Below are 18,320 nucleotides of genomic sequence, written 5' to 3'. Positions count from 1 at the left end.
CTAAGACAGATCGAAAGTGACGCAGGGAAGAGGGCCTTAATTGGGCTCTATGTAGTGCAGGAGTTCTCAAACTGGGGTTTAGGTCCCGTCGGGGCCGCAAGGTTGTTATTTGGGGGGTTGTGAAATGTCATCCTCCATTGTAAACATCACTTTGCTTCCAGCATTTATAATGGTGTTGAATGTACAAAAAGTGTTTTTAATTTATAAGGGGAGGGTCACACTCAGAAGCTTGCTATGTAAAAGGGACCATCAGTACAAAAGGTTGAGAACCACTGGTGTAGTGATAGTTCTTGCTTGCCTTTAGTAGTTTGCAGAGGAATTGTCCAGGAGTCTCAGCTGGAGAAGAAGCTGTCAGAAGTGGACCTGAACTGCCTGGACATCCTTCTAACGAGACATGAATAGTCCTCAGCTTTCTGCCTTCTGAACAACTGGCTATGAGTAAGAAGTCAGTGTTTTCAATTCCTTGTCTGTACTGACTCTTGTTTCCTTCATAGGCCGTGTGCTTCGTCATTGGGATTAAGGCTGGGGAAGGGACAAGAGTCTCCTGAGCAAAGTGACTATTTTGGGTGCAGTTAAAATGGGTTTCTTCTAGTTGCAGCTGTAAAGTAGTAATGGGAGATGGGTTGAGGGCAGAGCTGTGGGATACGGGAGATGTGAGATGAAGAGACTATGTGACATTGCAGACGGAGATGGTAATTTTTTTTTTTTCTTCCCTTTACTTCTTCCTTGGTACTAAACCCAGCAGTCACATGTCAGAGTCTACTGCCCTCGTGCGATGGAAAGTGAGTGAGAGCAGCGAGCCTGTGAGCATTGTTCATGCCAGGAAAGAGCCGTCCATCTGGGAGCCGAGCAGAGGCCACTGTCGGTGAGATAAATGTCTGGTTTGGTGATTGCTCTGCTCACGGCTCAGCTCCTGGTAGGGACGCCCCCTTAGCAAGGTCTGGGTTTGTAAGATTAGCAAGGTCTGGGTTTGAAAGAAAAGGTTCTTAACTAGTGGTTATGAAGGAGACAAGGTCCCCATTTTCAGGGGGTGGTCATTTCTCTGGCCAGGAGGGGTGTGTCCTCTGCAGCAGAAGGTTAGATCCAGGGGGATGACTCCAGCTCGTGAGTTTCTTGACTCCGACCCGTGTTTTTTTCTTTCTCTCTCTCTCCTCTAATGTGTTGGCCAACACACACTGTCTCTCACTGTCTCTGTCCTTGCTTCTTCTTGTGCCGTCTCCCTTCATAGGACACGGATACGAGTGCTAGGTGTGCATCCCCACAGGCTAGATCTCGGGAGCTATGAACAAATAGGAGGGGATGAAAATCATGCAGGGTATTGGGCGCTAGAGTGGAGCGGTGTCTGTGGATGTTGACTCAGTCTCTGTTCATGGAGTCGAGTGGATGTAGATGGGATGTGAGAGGGAGGCAGGAATGAGGGCAAGATTAAATGCACCAGTAGTGCTGTGTGTAGTGATTTTTTTTGCTTGACTTTATTAGTTTGCAGAGGAATCATCCAGGAGCCCTTGCCGGACGAGAATATGCAGAAGTGGACCTGAGAAGCCTGGACATCCTTCTGAGGAGACAAGAATAGTTCCCAGCTTTCTGCCTCCCGCTTAAATGGCAGTGAGTAAGCGGTCAGTGCTTTCAATTCCTCATCTGTACTTGCTGTAGTTTACTTCACAGACCATATGGTTCCTTGTTGGGTACGGGGCTCTGTGGGATTAAGGCTGGGGAGGGGCCAGAGTCTGCTGTGCACAATGACTCTGTTGGGTGGTGTTGAAAGGGCTGCTTTCTACTTGTAGTCCTAAAGGTGTAATGGGAAGATGGTTGAGGGTGGAGCCCCGCTGTGCAGGAGAGGCGAAAAGAAGAGCCTACGAGACGTTGCTGACTGAGCTGGTAACTTACTTGTTTTATCCCCTGGTTTTAGTGCCAAGGAAAAAGATGTCACGTGTGAGAGTCTACAGCCCTCGTGATGGAAAACGAGTGAGAGTGACGAGATGGCGAGCGTTGGTGGTGCCAGGCAGCAGCCGTCCATCTGGGAGCAGGACAGCTGTTACTTATCTCAGTGATAGTATCTCTTTTGCTGAGGGTTCTGCTCCTTCAGGTAGGGACACCCCATTAGCTGGGGCTGGGTTTGTAAGAAAAGGTTCCTGAGTAGCTGTCGTTATGAGGGAGAGAGGTCCCCATTGTCAGGGGCTGGTCAGTTCTCTGGCCAGTAGCAGTGTCCTCTGCAGCAGAAGGTTAGATCCTGGAGGAAGACTGCAGGTGGAAAGTTGCTTGCCATCCTCCCATGTTTCTCTTTCTTCTGTACTGTTTTGGCCAACATTCATATTCATTCATTCATTCATTCTCTCTCTCTCTGTCTCTCTCTCTCTCTCTCTCCTTGCCTCTCCTTGTGCTGTCTTCCTTCTTAGCACACAGGCAGGCGTCCTCGGAGTGCATCCCCATGGCCTATGTATCAGGAGCCATGAAGAAGTAGGAGGGCATGCCCATAATGCAGAGTAATGGGCATGAGAGCAGAGCGGTGACTGTCGGTGTTAACCCGGTCTCTGTTCATCGAGTGGGGCTGATGTAGATAGGATGGAAGAGGGAGGCAGGGATGAGGGCAAGATTTCAAGCACCAATAGAGATGTGTGTAGTGATGGCTCATGCATGGCTTTTCCAGCTGCTTTTGCAGAGGAATTGTCCAGAAGCCCTTGCCAGAGGTGGACCTGCTCAGCCTGAACATACTTCTAAGGAGACATGAACAGTCTGAGCTTTCTGCCTCCGACTTTGAAAGCAGTGACCTCTTACTCACAGCCAGTAATTTCTTACCTGTACTCGCTGTAGTTCTCTTCACAGGAAGTGTGCTTCCTCATTGGTGTCACGGAGTTTGGGGGTGACAAGGCCCTGCACCCCCGGCTTCCTGCCATTCACGATGACTGTTAGCTGCTGCCGGCCATTCTCTATGCAGACAGTATCACAGGAGCCCTCTAAGCTCTGCAAAAATCATATACCCTGATCCCCCACACCTAGATATTTAAGAAAGGCGTGGGGGAAACTGAGGCACCCACACAGTATTCAGAGAAAACATTCAGAACATTCCCACTTGGTCACAGTTGGGTACGAGGCTCTTTGGGATTAAGGCTGGGGAAGGGACAAGAGTCTATTGAGCAAAGTGACTATTTTGGGTGCAATTACAATGGATCCCTTTTAGTTGCAGATGTGAAGTAGTTGAGGGCGGAGCCATGGGATACATGAGCTGTGAAATGAAGAGACTAATCGACATTGCAGACAGATGCTAATTTACTTTGTTCTTCTCCCCTCTGCTGCGTTTAGTGCCAAGGGAAATGAAGTCACACGTCAGATTCTATCGTCCTCATGCGATGGAAAGTGAGCGAGAGCGGTGAGCCTGTGAGCATTGTTCATGCCAGGCAAGAGCTGTTCAGCTGGGTGCTGAGCAGACACCGCTGTCAGTGAGATAAGTGTCTGTTTTGCTGAGGGTTCTGCTCACGGCCCCTCTGACTCCAGGTGGGGAGACCCTGTCAGCTGTGGCTGAATTTGTAAGAAAAGGTTCCTGACTAGCTGTGATTATAAGGGAGACAAGGTCCCCATTTTCAGGAGCTGCTTATTTCTATGGCCAGGAGCAGAGGATGACTCCAGATGGTGAGTTGCTTGCCTGCCTTCTGTGCTTCTCTCTCTTCCCTACTGTGTTGGCCAGCACACTCTCTCTCTGTCCTTCACTTTCCTTGTGCTGTCTAACTTTGTAGGACACGGGCAGGCGAGTTCGGTGTGTATCCCCACAAGCTATGGCTCGGGAGCCAGGAAGAAGTCGGAGGGGATGAAAATCCTGCAAGGCAGTGGGCGTGAGTTTAGTCACTCTGTGTTGACTGAGTCTCTGTTCATTGAGTTGGGCAGATGTAGATGGGTTGGGAGAGGGAGGCAGGGATGGGGACATTAATAGAGGTCTGTATAGTGATAGTTCTTGCTTGGCTTCATTAGTGTGCAGAGGCATTGTCCAGGAGCCCTAGCCAGAGGAGAAGGTGGCAGAAGTGGACCTGAGCTGCCTGGACATCCTTGTAAGGAGACGTTAACAGTCCTCAGCATTCTGCCTCTCACCAAACTGGCTGTGAGTAAGCTGTCAGTGCTTGGAATTCCTCATCTGTACTCGATGTAGTTCTCTTCACAGGCCGTGTGCTTCCTCATTGGGTACGGGGCTCTGTGGGATTAGGGCTGGAACTCCTCACCAGAAAATGTTGTGAAGGCCAAGACAAAAATGGGGTTAAAAAAAGAACTAGGCAAATCCATGGAGGGTCAGTCCATCAATGTCTGTTAGTCAGGATGAGCAGGGATAGTGTCTCTAGCCCCTTCTGCTTTCCAGGCAGCTTAGCGTCTCCTCCTTGGGTAGCGTTTCCCTCAGTCCTATGTGCCAGGGGAGTCTCTCTGCTTTGCTTGGGCAGAGTTTTTTCCTCTAGTCCTCTAGAGAATAGTAAAAATCCTCTAAACTCTACTCACCCCTGCTTCAGTCAGAAAGGGAATTGTATTAGGTCTTTGTTGGGGCCTTAATTGGGTCTAGGTTCTCCACTTACACTGTAGTAACCTTTCCCTAGTCCACAGGGAATATAGCCTCGATAATCGTAGGGCTTTTATATCTCCCATCTACAACCCTCCTGCTGCTCTCTGGCCCTGCTGTATCACAGCATCCAGTGTCACTCTTGCTCCATGAGGGAAATATTTTGTGAGTACCCTGCGTGGCCACACGGTGTCATTGTTCCTCTGAGAAATGCTCTGTGCATTATCCTGCGTGGCCACACGGTGTCACTGTTGTTCCATGCAGGAAATGCTCTGTGCATTACCCTGTGTGGCCACAGGGTGTCACTGTTGTTCCATGCAGGAAATGCTCTGTGCATTACCCTGTGTGGCCACAGGGTGTCACTGTTCCTGTGAGAGAAATGCTCTGTGCATTACCCTGTGTGGCCACACGGTGTCACTGTAGTTCCATGCAGGAAATGCGCTGTGTATTATCCTGCGTGGCCACACGGTGTCACTGTTCCTCTGAGAGATGCTCTGTGCATTATCCTGCATGGCCACACGGTGTCACTGTTGTTCCATGCAGGAAACGCTCTGTGCATTATCCTGCGTGGCCACACAGTGTCACTGTTCCTCTGAGAGATGCTCTGTGCATTATCCTGCGTGGCCACACGGTGTCACTGTTGTTCCATGCAGGAAATGCTCTGTGCATTACCCTGTGTGGCCACAGGGTGTCACTGTTCCTCTGAGCGAGAGGCTCTGTGCATTATCCTGCGTGGCCACACGGTGTCACTGTTCCTCTGAGAGAAATGCTCTGTGCATTATCCTGCGTGGCCACACGGTGTCACTGTAGTTCCATGCAGGAAATGCTCTGTGCATTATCCTGCGTGGCCACACGGTGTCACTGTTCCTCTGAGAGAAATCCTCTGTGCATTACCCTGTGTGGCCACACGGTGTCACTGTTGTTCCATGGAGGAAATGCTCTGTGCATTACCCTGTGTGGCCACAGGGTGTCACTGTAGTTCCATGCAGGAAATGCTCTGTGCATTACCCTGTGTGGCCACAGGGTGTCTACTCTTCCTCTGAGAGAAATGCTCTGTGCATTATCCTGCGTGGCCACACGGTGTCACTGTAGTTCCATGCAGGAAATGCTCTGTGCATTACCCTGTGTGGCCACAGGGTGTCTACTCTTCCTCTGAGAGAAATGCTCTGTGCATTATCCTGCGTGGCCACACTGTGTCACTGTTCCTCTGAGAGAAATGCTCTGTGCATTATCCTGCGTGGCCACAGGGTGTCACTGTTGTTACATGCAGGAAATGCTCTGTGCATTATCCTGCGTGGCCACACAGGGTGCCACTGTTCCTCTGAGAGAAATGCTCTGTGCATTATCCTGTGTGGCCACAGGGTGTCACTGTTCCTCTGAGAGAAATGCTCTGTGCATTATCATATGTGGCCACAGGGTGTCACTGTTCCTCTGAGAGAAATGCTCTGTGCATTATCCTGCATGGCGACAGGTGTCACTGTTCCTGTGAGAGAGAAGCTCTGTGCATTATCCTGCGTGGCCGCACTGTGTCACTGTTCCTCTGAGAGAAATGCTCTGTGCATTGTCCTGCGTGGCCACAGGGTGTCACTGTTGTTCCATGCAGGAAATGCTCTGTGCGTTATCCTGCGTGGCCACACGGTGTCACTGTAGTTCCATGCAGGAAATGCTCTGTGCATTACCCTGTGTGGCCACAGGGTGTCACTGTAGTTCCATGCAGGAAATGCTCTGTGCATTACCCTGTGTGGCCACACGGTGTCACTGTTGTTCCATGCAGGAAACGCTCTGTGCATTATTCTGCGTGGCCACAGAGGGTGTCACTGTTCCTCTGAGAGAAATGCTCTGTGCATTATCCTGCGTGGCCACAGGGTGTCACTGTTCCTCTGAGAGAGAGGCTCTGTGCATTATCCTGCGTGGCCACACGGTGTCACTGTTCCTGTGAGAGAAATGCTCTGTGCATTATCCTGCGTGGCCACACGGTGTCACTATAGTTCCATGCAGGAAATGCTCTGTGCATTACCCTGTGTGGCCACAGGGTGTCACTCTTCCTCTGAGAGAAATGCTGTGCGTTATCCTGCGTGGCCACACGGTGTCACTGTTCCTCTGAGAGAAATGCTCTGTGCATTACCCTGTGTGGCCACAGGGTGTCACTGTTCCATGCAGGAAAAGCTCTGTGCATTATCCTGCGTGGTCACACGGTGTCACTGTTCCTCTGAGAGAGAGGCTCTGTGCATTACCCTGCGTGGCCACACGGTTTCACTGTTCCTCTGAGAGAAATGCTCTGTGTATTACCCTGTGTGACCACAGGGTGTCACTGTTCCATGCAGGAAATGCTCTGTGCGTTATCCTGCGTGGCGACAGGGTGTCACTGTTCCTCTGAGAGAAATGCTCTGTGGATTATCCTGCGTGGCAACAGGTGTCACTGTTCCTGTGAGAGAAATGCTCTGTGCATTATCCTGTGAATCAACACGGTGTCACTGTTGTTCCATGCAGGAAATGCTCTGTGAATTACCCTGTGTGGCCACACGGTGTCACTGTTCCATGCAGGAAATGCTCTGTGCATTATCCTGCATGGCGACAGGGTGTCACTGTTCCTCTGAGAGAAATGCTCTGTGCATTATCCTGCGTGGCCACACACGGTGTCACTGTTCCTCTGAGAGAAATGCTCTGTGCATTACCCTGTGTGGCCACACGGTGTCACTGTAGTTCCATGCAGGAAACTCTCTGTGCATTACCCTGCGTGGCCACAGAGGGTGTCACTGTTCCTCGGAGAGAAATGCTCTGTGCATTATCCTGCGTGGCGACAGGGTGTCACTGTTCCTCGGAGAGAAATGCTCTGTGCATTATCCTGCGTGGCCACACGGTGTCACTGTAGCTCCATGCAGGAAATGCTCTGTGCATTATCCTGCGTGGCCACACGGTGTCACTGTTCCTCTGAGACAAATGCTCTGTGCATTACCCTGTGTGGCCACACGGTGTCACTGTTTCTCTGAGAGAAATGCTCTGTGCATTATCCTGCGTGGCCACACGGTGTCACTGTAGCTCCATGCAGGAAATGCTCTGTGCATTATCCTGCGTGGCCACACGGTGTCACTGTTCCTGTGAGAGAAATGCTCTGTGCATTATCCTGCGTGGCCACACGGTGTCACTGTAGTTCCATGCAGGAAATGCTCTGTGCATTACCCTGTGTGGCCACAGGGTGTCACTCTTCCTCTGAGAGAAATGCTGTGCATTATCCTGCGTGGCCACGCTGTGTCACTGTTCCTCTGAGAGAAATGCTCTGTGCATTATCCTGCGTGGCGACACGGTGTCACTGTAGTTCCATGCAGGAAATGCTCTGTGCATTATCCTGCGTGGCCACAGGGTGTCACTGTTGTTCCATGCAGGAATTGCTCTGTGCGTTATCCTGCGTGGCCACAGGGTGTCACTGTTGTTCCATGCAGGAAATGCTCTGTGCGTTATCCTGCGTGGCCACACGGTGTCACTGTTCCTCTGAGAGAAATGCTCTGTGCATTAGCCTGCGTGGCCACAGGGTGTCACTCTAGTTCCATGCAGGAAATGCTCTGTGCGTTATCCTGCGTGGCCACACGGTGTCACTGTTCCTCTGAGAGAAATACTCTGTGCGTTACCCTGTGTGGCCACATGGTGTCACTGTTGTTCCATGCAGGAAATGCTCTGTGCATTACCCTGTGTGGCCACACGGTGTCACTGTTCCTCTGAGAGAGGCTCTGTGCATTACCCTGCGTGGCCACACGGTTTCACTGTTCCTCTGAGAGAAATGCTCTGTGCAGTATCCTGCGTGGCCACACGGTGTCACTCTTCCTGAGAGAAATGCTCTGTGTATTACCCTCTGTGACCACAGGGTGTCACTGTTTCATGCAGGAAATGCTCTGTTATCCTGCGTGGCCACACGGTGTCACTGTTCCTCTGAGAGAAATGCTCTGTGCATAACCCTGTGTGGCCACAGGGTGTCACTGTAGTTCCATGCAGGAAATGCTCTGTGCTTTATCCTGCGTGGCGACAGGGCGTCACTGTTCCTCTGAGAGAAATGCTCTGTGGATTATCCTGCGTGGCAACAGGTGTCACTGTTCCTGTGAGAGAAATGCTCTGTGCATTATCCTGTGAGGCAACACGGTGTCACTGTTGTTCCATGCAGGAAATGCTCTGTGCATTACCCTGTGTGGCCACACGGTGTCACTGTTCCATGCAGGAAATGCTCTGTGCATTATCCTGCGTGGCGACAGGTTGTCACTGTTCCTCTGAGAGAAATGCTCTGTGCATTATCCTGCGTGGCCACACTGTGTCACTGTTCCTCTGAGAGAAATGCTGTGTGCATTATCCTGCATGGCGACACGGTGTCACTGTTGTTCCATGCAGGAAATGCTCTGTGCGTTATCCTGTGTGGCCACACGGTGTCACTGTAGTTCCATGCAGGAAATGCTCTGTGCATTACCCTGTGTGGCCAGACAGTGTAACTGTTGTTCCATGCAGGAAACTCTCTGTGCATTACCCTGCGTGGCCACAGAGGGTGTCACTGTTCCTCGGAGAGAAATGCTCTGTGCGTTATCCTGCGTGGTGACAGGGTGTCACTGTTCCTCTGAGAGAAATGCTCTGTGCGTTATCCTGCGTGGCCACAGGGTGTCACTGTTCTTCCATGCAGGAAATGCTCTGTGCGTTATCCTGCGTGGCCACACTGTGTCTCTGTTCCTCTGAGACAAATGCTCTGTGCATTACCCTGTGTGGCCACAGGGTGTCACTGTTCCATGCAGGAAATGTCCTGTGCGTTATCCTGCGTGGCCACACGGTGTCACTGTTGTTCCATGCAGGAAACGCTCTGTGCATTACTCTGCGTGGCCACAGAGGGTGTCACTGTTCCTCTGAGAGAAATGCTCTGTGCATTATCCTGCGTGGCGACAGGGTGTCACTGTTGTTCCATGCAGGAAACGCTCTGTGCATTATCTTGCGTGGCCACAGGGTGTCACTGTTGTTCCACGCAGGAAACGCTCTGTGCATTACCCTATGTGGCCACACGGTGTCACTGTTGTTCCATGCAGGAAATGCTCTGTGCATTATCCTGCGTGGCCACAGGGTGTCACTGTTGTTCCACGCAGGAAACGCTCTGTGCATTATCCTGTGTGGCGACACGGTGTCACTGTTGTTCCACGCAGGAAACGCTCTGTGCATTATCCTGCGTGGCGACACGGTGTCACTGTTGCTCTGAGAGAAATGCTCTGTGCATTATCCTGTGTGGCCACACGGTGTCACTGTTGCTCTGAGAGAAATGCTCTGTGCATTATCCTGCGTGGCCACAGGGTGTCACTGTTGCTCTGAGAGAAATGCTCTGTGCATTATCCTGCGTGGCCACAGGGTGTCACTGTTGCTCTGAGAGAAATGCTCTGTGCATTATCTTGCGTGGCCACACGGTGTCACAATTGTTCCATGCAGGAAATGCTCTGTGCATTACCCTGTGTGGCCACACGGTGTCACTGTTGTTCCATGCAGGAAATGCTCTGTGCATTATTCTGCGTAGCTTCACGGTGTCACTGTTGCTCTGAGAAATGCTCTGTGCATTACCCTGCGTGGCCACACGGTATCACTGTTGCTCTGAGACATGTTCTCTGCATTATCCTGTGTGGTCACACAGGATGTCACTGTTCCTCTGAGAGAAATGTTCTGTGTATTATCCTGCGTGGCGACAGGGTCACACTGTTCCTCTGAGAGAAATGCTCTGTGGATTACCCTGTGTGGCCACACGGTGTCACTGTTGCTCTGAGAGAAATGCTCTGTCCATTAAAAAGAAGCAACAAGCTGCAAGTGAAACAGGCAAGAAGCCATCAGCTAAAGACTAGGTGTGTCTGATGCTATGTGCATTACTCTGACATGTCACCCTGAGTGCCACAGTTGGCCAGAGGGAAATGCTTTGTTATCACTGTCTCTTCATAAGGGAAAAGGTTTGTGTATTACTTGGAGTGCCCACCTAGTGTCACTGTTGCTCTACGAGGGAAATGCTTAAGGCATTTCCCTAATGGAGCAAAAGTGATACCATATGGGGGAATGCAGATCTGTCGTGTCCACTCTTGTCCCTGTGCGGTCCCTGGGGGGAACCCTCTTCAGTGAGACAGCCTTTCTCAGGGTTCCACTCTCTCTTGGGTGTTCAGCCCCTCCACCTCCTGGAACTGCACCACTCTGAGCCTTCGCACACCTGTCTCTTGCTATGGGCCCCCTCAGGGAGTCCACTTGCTCTGGATGGCCAGGGCCTCCTCACCCCCGAAGGGGTTGATGTAAGCTTGTTCTCTAGCCCGGAGTGACACTCAGCCAGCATAAAACAGGAGGGTTTATTGAGCTTTTGAACCGAGCATAGGAAACTCAGAGCCTCAGGCCTGGCCTCCCTCAGCCCAGCATATCCAAGTCTCCCCTGCATCCAGGGGGGCTCTGCCTGCTCTCTGTGTCTCCAGTCCTGAACCCCCCTGCTTCCCAGCTGGGCATCTGATATCACGGGCCCCAAGCCCTGCCTCTGTCCATTGTCTTCTCTCTAGGTAAACAGGGTCACCTGGGCCTCCTCTCCTCTCCTCCATCCCCTTCTGGCTGGAACTGGCTGTTGGGCTGTGGAGAGAGGACCCCAGTGACCTATTGTCCTCCCACTGGCTAGAACCGGTTGGGACTCCTGAGCTGGGCCTCTGGGTTGCCAGTCGCTGGGTATCCATTCTCCAGGCCATCAGTTGGGGCCTCAAGTTCCCTCGCTGGTCCTCTGTAACAACAAACTTCCTCTGGCCTCACCTCGTTAACCCAGTAACACCCAGGGAAACTGAGTCACACGCCCTCTGCATGCAAACCATTGGAAAAAACAAGGAACCAAACAAGAAAATCCCCCACTTTGTCACACACTTACCGGTCAATGGAGCCGTCTGCTGTGGCAGCTGGGACAAGTGCTGCAGGAAGTGGGGCTACTCCAATGAGACCCTGTCCCAACATCCTGTGTGGATGTCAGCACTACTCCGGAGCCTGCCGGTAATGCTACAGCACCATCCAGAACCGGGTGGTGAAAGCCATCCCGCCGTCCCTGGGGAAGCTCACCATCGACCCCACCATTCTCGGAACGGACAGCCAACTGCGACCCAACATCGTGATGGATACGGAAAAGAAGAAGATTCTCATGGTGGACGTCACGGTGCCGTTTGACACTGTGAGTACCAGGTCGAGTAATTGAGAACACCGGTCAGGGAAATAACCCACTTCCTTCTTTCCTTGACAAACCAAGGGACTCACCCCACCCATGTACTTAGTATTGGTATAGTGCAAGGGTCAGCAACCTGTGAGCAGATCTTTAATGGCACACTGCTGCCTGCCGGAGTCCCAAGGACATACAGCCAGTGAGGGGCAGAGCCTGCGCCCCCTGAGGAGCCACCTCAGCGGCCTGGCCGTGGGCTCCTGTGTCCCCTCACCCGGCGAGGAGCCCTGCCCCGGGGGCGTGGAGTGGCCAGCTCACCTGGGCCAACGTGGTATAGTTGGCCATGGTGGATTGGCAGTGTTCCGGGGGAGCAGGTTTGCTGCTGGACCTGGACCCGACTCCCGGCGGCAGGAAGGGGGAGCAGGGATGGTGGAGGCGGGAGAGGCTGGCAGCAGCAGTGACAGCTGCTGAGCGTCCCCTGGAGGAGGCGCCCAGCTGCAGCCAGGGCTCGGTACCTGCTGTTTTTGAGTTGGGAGGAGCAGAGAGCTCAGTGGCCCGGTGGTGCTGAGCACATAGCAGGTGCGGGCGCGTGGGAATTGGTGATGGCCAGAGAGCCCTGGGGTGAGGAGCTTGCATACTGCGGGGTTATGCGCCGCCAGGGGCAGATCCTCCAGACACAGCCAGAAGGGACTCTCTCGCCGCAGGCGCTAGTTGCGGTTGTGCAGTGTGCCATGGGGCCCCGAGTGGGTGAGCTGGCTGGGGGCCGCAGTAGTGGGGGGAGCCCTGTTCCCTGAGTCCCCACACCCACCCACCCAGCCCTCTGCCCAGAGTCCTGCACACACACCAGGCCTGTGCTCTGCACGCACCCCCAGGCCCCTCCCCTGAGCCCCCCTCGTACACACCCAGCCTTCTGCCTGAATGCTTCACCCCCACCCATGACTCCAGCCCTGACTCTGGCACCCTCCCACAGCCCCATTCACCCCCCCAGCCTCTGCACCAAATGGGAGCTCCTGCACACACCCCTACACACATTCCCGCCTGTACCCCTCACACCAAATGGAAGCTGCCCAGGTAAGTGCCCCACACCCAAACCTCCTGCTCCAATCCTGACCCCCTCCCTCATTTTATCTCCTGGCTAGACCCTTCACCCTCATCCTGTGCTCAGTGCATTCCCACTCTCAGCTCAGTGCAGAGAAAGGAAGAGAATGGGCCAGAACCAGGGAGAAGGTAGCTACCCGCTGTATGTGGAGAGGACCAGGACTCCAGACTGGCAGCGAGCTGAGCGGGTCTGGCAGCAGGGATGTCAGCTGGCAGGAGCCCGCAGATGGAACCCCTGAGCGGCAGTAGGCTGAGCTGCTCAGCCCACTGCCGCGTCTAGGGTCCCGGCCAGTGGCCCCACCCAGACAGCTGCTAGTCTAGGATTCTGGCTGCCTGACTATTGCCAGCCGGGGTCCTGACCGCAGGCCTCGCTCAGCCCATTGCTGGCCTAGGTGAAAAGAACCCCAGACCAGAAGTGGGTTGAGCGGGCCAGCGGCGTAAGATCAACATTTTAATTTAATTTAAAATTAAGCTTCTTAAACATTTTGAAAACCTTGTTTATAAGTCTCTCTAAACTATTGTTGTATTGTAAAAGTTAAATACCGTATTGTTCCGAGTATAGGCCGCTCCTGATTATAAGCCGCACCCTTAAAGTTTGGTGCTATTTTAAAAAAAAAAAAATTTTAACTTTTTTTAAAGGGCTCTGGGCTCCCCACCGCGGCGGGCAGCCCAGAGCGCTCTGATTCCCCGCCGCGGCTGGGATTTGAAGCCCTCTGGGCTCCCCGCCGCGGCGGGCAGCCCAGAGCCCTCTGAGTCCCCGCCGCGGCTGGGATTTAAAAGGCTCTGGGCTCCCCGCCGCGGCGGCCAGCCCAGAGCGCTCTGATTCCCGGCGGCTGGGATTTGAAGGCTCTGGGCTCCCGCGCGGGCAGCCCAGAGCCCTCTTATTCCCCTGCGCGTCTGGGATTTAAACGGCTGTGGGCTCCCAGCCGCGGCGGGCAGCCCAGAGCACTCTGATTCCCGCGCGGCTGGGATTGAAAGGCTCTGGGCTCCCGCGCGGGCAGCCCAGAGCCCTCTGAGTCCCCGCCGCGGCTGGGATTTGAAGGGCTCTGGGCTCCCGCGCGGGCAGCCCAGAGCCCTCTGAGTCCCGCCGCGGCTGGGATTTAAAAGGCTCTGGGCTCCCCGCCGCGGCGGGCAGCCCAGAGCGCTCTGATTCCCCGGCGCGGCTGGGATTTGAAGGGCTCTGGGCTCCCCGCCGCGGCGGGCAGCCCAGAGCCCTCTGCGTCCCCGGCGTGGCTGGGATTTAAAAGGCTCTGGGCTCCCAGCCGCGGCGGGCAGCCCAGAGCGCTCTGATTCCCCGCCGCGGCTGGGATTGAAAGGGCTCTGGGCTCCCCGCCGTGGCGGGCAGCCCAGAGCGCTCTGAGTCCCGGCCGCTGGGATTTGAAGGGCTCTGGGCTCCCCGCCGCGGCGGGCAGCCCAGAGCCCTCTGAGTCCCGGCCGCGGCTGGGATTTGAAGGGCTCTGGGCTGCCCGCCGCGGCGGGCAGCCCAGAGCCCTCTGAGTCCCCGCCGCGGCTGGGATTTAAAGGGCTCTGGGCTCCCCGTCGCGGAGGGCAGCCCAGAGCGCTCTGATTCCCCGCCGCGGCTGGGATTGAAAGGGCTCTGGGCTCCCCGCCGTGGCGGGCAGCCCAGAGCACTCTGATTCCCAGCCGCGGCTGGGATTTGAAGTATTTTTATTGTTTTTTTTCAAGTTCCTGATTATAGGCCTGATTATAGACTTAAATTAGGGTAAAAAAGTGCGGCCTATACTCGGGACAATACGGTAATGATTGACTGCCCAGAAGGGGTAGACCTCTGTTTTTGTCTTTCAGATAATCAAAGAAAACTAATGCCAGCTGAACAGCATTCAACGTACCATGCATTTACGGACAGAGTAAAAATTTTATGTTTTGTGTTCTATGTTCTGTCTTGTGGTGTTTGTCTCGTGGCCAGAATTGTTGTGTTTAATATTTTTATGGGATGGTCCAGTTTGAAATCAAGTGGAAGGGTTGGATTGGAATGCAGATACTTGTATCCAAACACTTAGAATACAAAGTTGAACAAAACATCAGGAAAAATGTGATATACTAAAGTCTAGTACATTTCCTTAAGTAAGAGAAAGAAACTTCATTGGCCAAATCTTTTAATTAAAAATTGTTAGTATGCAAATTTTAATAACAGTCTTTGGAAGCAAGGACATGGAAAGTTAACCCACTCCCCATATTGTACATGGGATCCTTCTGGCTACCTCAGATTTCTAGCCAGAGGGCTGGGGATGGTGGGAAGCTATTGGACTAGAGGTTGTATTGAATAAACTCATCAAAGTGGGTGTGCATGTCCTGGTGTGTTGTTCCAAAGCTCTGTAATAAGGTTATTTTAGTAGAAGGGTATATGTGGCATACATTAAATAATAAGACTAATGTACTGTATAACGGCAATGTATATGTGTTGATTGTTAACAAAAGGTGTATAAGTAAAAAGTAAAAGTTTCCTTTGTAGGTTAAAAAAAAACGGGGTGGGGGGGGGCCAAGAAGGGAAAAGGAAAAAGAACAAGTTAACTATTTTTTTCTCAGTTAGCATGCTCAGTCTAAGGATAAGGCGCTGGCCCCATTCAAGGACACTCCTCACAGTTAAAACTTGGCTAACAACCAAGAAAAAGGGGGGCTTGAATATGCCCAAGCAGCTGTAAAGTCTGCAAATCACTGACAGGCACTAATGAAATGTGTTAGGTTTCTTTTCTCACAGGTAAAGAAGCACTACCCGAAGACCCTAGCAGCCCTGCCACTCCTTGGAACCAGGAGACCGGATCAATGTAAAGGTCCACCAAATAAAGACTGCTTTGGCTCCATGCTGGAAAGGCCCTTACTGAGTCCTGCTGACTACCAACACCGCTGTGAAGTGCCAAAGACTGACTGCCTGGACCCAGGATTCTCACTGCAAAAAGACCCCTCCATCTCAGGAGAATTCTCCTACTGATGATTAGCCTATTGCTTTTTCTAGTTTTACTGTGCATTCTGGACAGGAGGGAAAAAGGACAAGGTGACTTGCTGCTTAACCTCTCCCTTGTCCACTGACAGATCTACTGTGCCTTTGAACTTTTCTAGAAGAAACACTCACTCCACTGACATTGCCAAAGTTCAGGAATTCCTGACCAAAAAGGACATTAAGAACTGACCCTGGTGAAGAAACAAAGAATTATACACTGGCAGGAAGAAATTTGTGGGACCCCTGCTTGGGAATGTGGTATTGATTGGATTTTGGGGTTTATTCTACAGGCTGCGCCCTGTGTTTTGGATAAATCCTTCAGCATGTATTGGCCTCCCTAATTGGACTTTAAATAACATTGCCCGTATCAGATTTTCAGATCACTTCTACATACCCAAATTGCTCACAAGGGACTGCCATTAGATTAGCACAACAGAGGGCCTGGGTTATTTCCTCTGGAAAGAAAGAGAATTAACCAGATCCCTGTGGGCTAGGGCCAATAGTGCAGCAGCCATTTGGAACATCATGTTCTTGGCTATTAAGAATAAGAAATTGGGCCAACTAAAAAAGGCCACTAGCCTTATTTTTAAAGCTCAGCTATCTTAAGTATAGGCTGGAGTTGGTGAGTTACATGTCATTTCCACCCTTAGTTCTATGATCCAGAAGTTACTGACAGAGATGGTATTAAATATTACTAAGACTGGGAAGGCATTGCAGTGGGATCTAGTATGTTTAGAAATTCAGGATTTCCTGAATGACCAGCTGATGGCCATTCCGAGTGATCTTGAGCACCAGACTTGGCCCACTGCCCTTACAGACACATCAGGAACCATCTGATCTGTGGTCATGGAAACATACTTGGACACTTTCTGGATGAAAGTGTGGACATTCACAGTGCTCCTTCCAAGCATATGGACCGGTTAGGGTGGGTGTGGCTCCCACATACCGAATCCTGCTGGGTCCATGGGGAGGATGCATATGAGACTAAATTATTCACCGAGACATCTGGGAAATTAAACCACTTGGTATACCTACGTGATTTATAGTCAGTGCCCCGATCCCTTAGTTGTTAAATGAACTAGGTTCCACTCTTTTGTCCATGCATTCATTCCTGGGTTGGGGGTGACTAAGCTCAAAAGAGCAGTTGTACATATTTCTGCAGAGCTTCATTGCTTTTTGTCTTTAAAGTTTGAGAAAACTCGCCAAAAGTTTGTTGAGTATTCTCAAAGGGGGGAATTGTTGGTGTCACCAGGCCTAAGTAAACCAAAGTTATGACTTTGGGCCTGAGTGAACCAAAGTTCTTCCATGCTGTGAACTTTAACCAGCCTAAGATGCTAACAAACAGAAAGCAAAATGTGTAACTGTCAGCTGTCTTAGCTTGCAGCTGCAAGACAGTTTGAAACAGCAAAAAGCGGCGGCGAGGAGGGGGAGAAGGGGGAGGAAAATCTGCTTGAGTCTGTACTGTGAAGACCATAGATAGATAGAACTGGTCTCATTCACATATTTAACAAGCTACATTATAGTGTTAAGTGTAACTGTTGCAAGCAGGAGGGAGGAAGGGGGAAAAGCAACGGGGGTATAAATGCTGGGACCCCGCCTGCGCGCGGGTGTGCAGGATTTGAGAATGCTTTTTTCTCCCTGGCACCTTTTGTGAGCTCAAATGAACTTGGTTTGCTTCTCCACCCTGGTGTGTTAATTAGTGCGACACACACCGGGCAATGAACCCCCGCTGTTGCTCCTCCTCGGGCCCTTTGAGCCGGCAACAGGGGGTTTGTAGGAGGCACAGATACCTACGTACAGACTGGAGGACTCCCAGGGTGCTCAGGAGGTTTTGGGGGAGCACAGATATCAATTTCCAGGGTGGAGGGATCCCGGGGGCCTTAGGAGGGTTGTGGGGGGCTCAGATACCTGCGTCCTGGCTGTAGGGGTCCTGGGTGTGCTTATGGCGTTCAGGGGTGCACAGGTACCTCTGTCCAGGCTGTAGGGGTCCCAGAGCGGGGGCTTAGGGGTCGTAGGCAGATTCCTATCTCCGAGCTTTAGACATCCCTGGGGGGCTTAGAGGATTCGTGGGGCGCACAGATACCTATGTCCAGTCTGTAGGGGCCCCTGGAGGGCTTAGAATCTTTTTTGGGGGCACAGATAGCAACTTCCAGGGTTTAGGCAACCCTGGCGGAATTAGGGGGCTTGTGGGGGTCACAGATACCTACGTAAAGGCTGTAGGGGTCCCTGGGGGACTGTGGGAGTGCGTGGAGGGCAGGGGCGGCTCTAGGAATTTGGTCGCCCCAAGCAGTCATGCCTGCAGGAGGTGCACCAGAGCCGCAGGACCAGAGGACCTCCCACATGACTGCGGAAGGTCCGCCAGGCCCGCCTGCTGCCCTCCAGGGAAAATGCCGCCCCACGTGTGCGCTTGGCGCGCTGGGGTCTGGAGCCGGCCCTGGTAGGGGGCAGAAATACCTATGTCCAGGCTGTAGGGTTCCCTTTGGGGCTTAGGGTATTTGTGGGGGGCACAGATACCTACATCCAGGCTGTAGGGGAAGCTGGGGGTCTTATGGGGGTAGTGCAGG

At 52.4% G+C, this 18,320-nt stretch overlaps 1 long non-coding RNA gene across 2 annotated transcripts; it reads left to right on the top strand.

Annotated features, from left to right (window-relative positions):
* Positions 1-744: 744 nt before the first annotated feature.
* LOC120375550 lies at positions 745-15,534 on the top strand. Of its 2 annotated transcripts, XR_005586617.1 has the most exons (7): positions 745-865; positions 1,480-1,616; positions 1,910-2,086; positions 3,301-3,627; positions 3,732-3,827; positions 3,964-4,090; positions 15,517-15,534. It is a non-coding gene; the product is annotated as an uncharacterized LOC120375550 (long non-coding RNA). The 2 variants fall into 2 exon arrangements; XR_005586616.1 differs by lacking the exon at positions 15,517-15,534 and having other exon boundaries at positions 3,964-4,757.
* The last annotated feature ends 2,786 nt before the right edge of the window (positions 15,535-18,320 follow it).

The sequence above is a fragment of the Mauremys reevesii genome, linkage group 12 (assembly GCF_016161935.1).
Source record: "Mauremys reevesii isolate NIE-2019 linkage group 12, ASM1616193v1, whole genome shotgun sequence".
Classification (NCBI taxonomy): Eukaryota; Metazoa; Chordata; order Testudines; family Geoemydidae; genus Mauremys; species Mauremys reevesii.
Note: the sequence above shows the minus strand (reverse complement) of the source record. Positions and strands in the feature narration are given on the sequence as shown.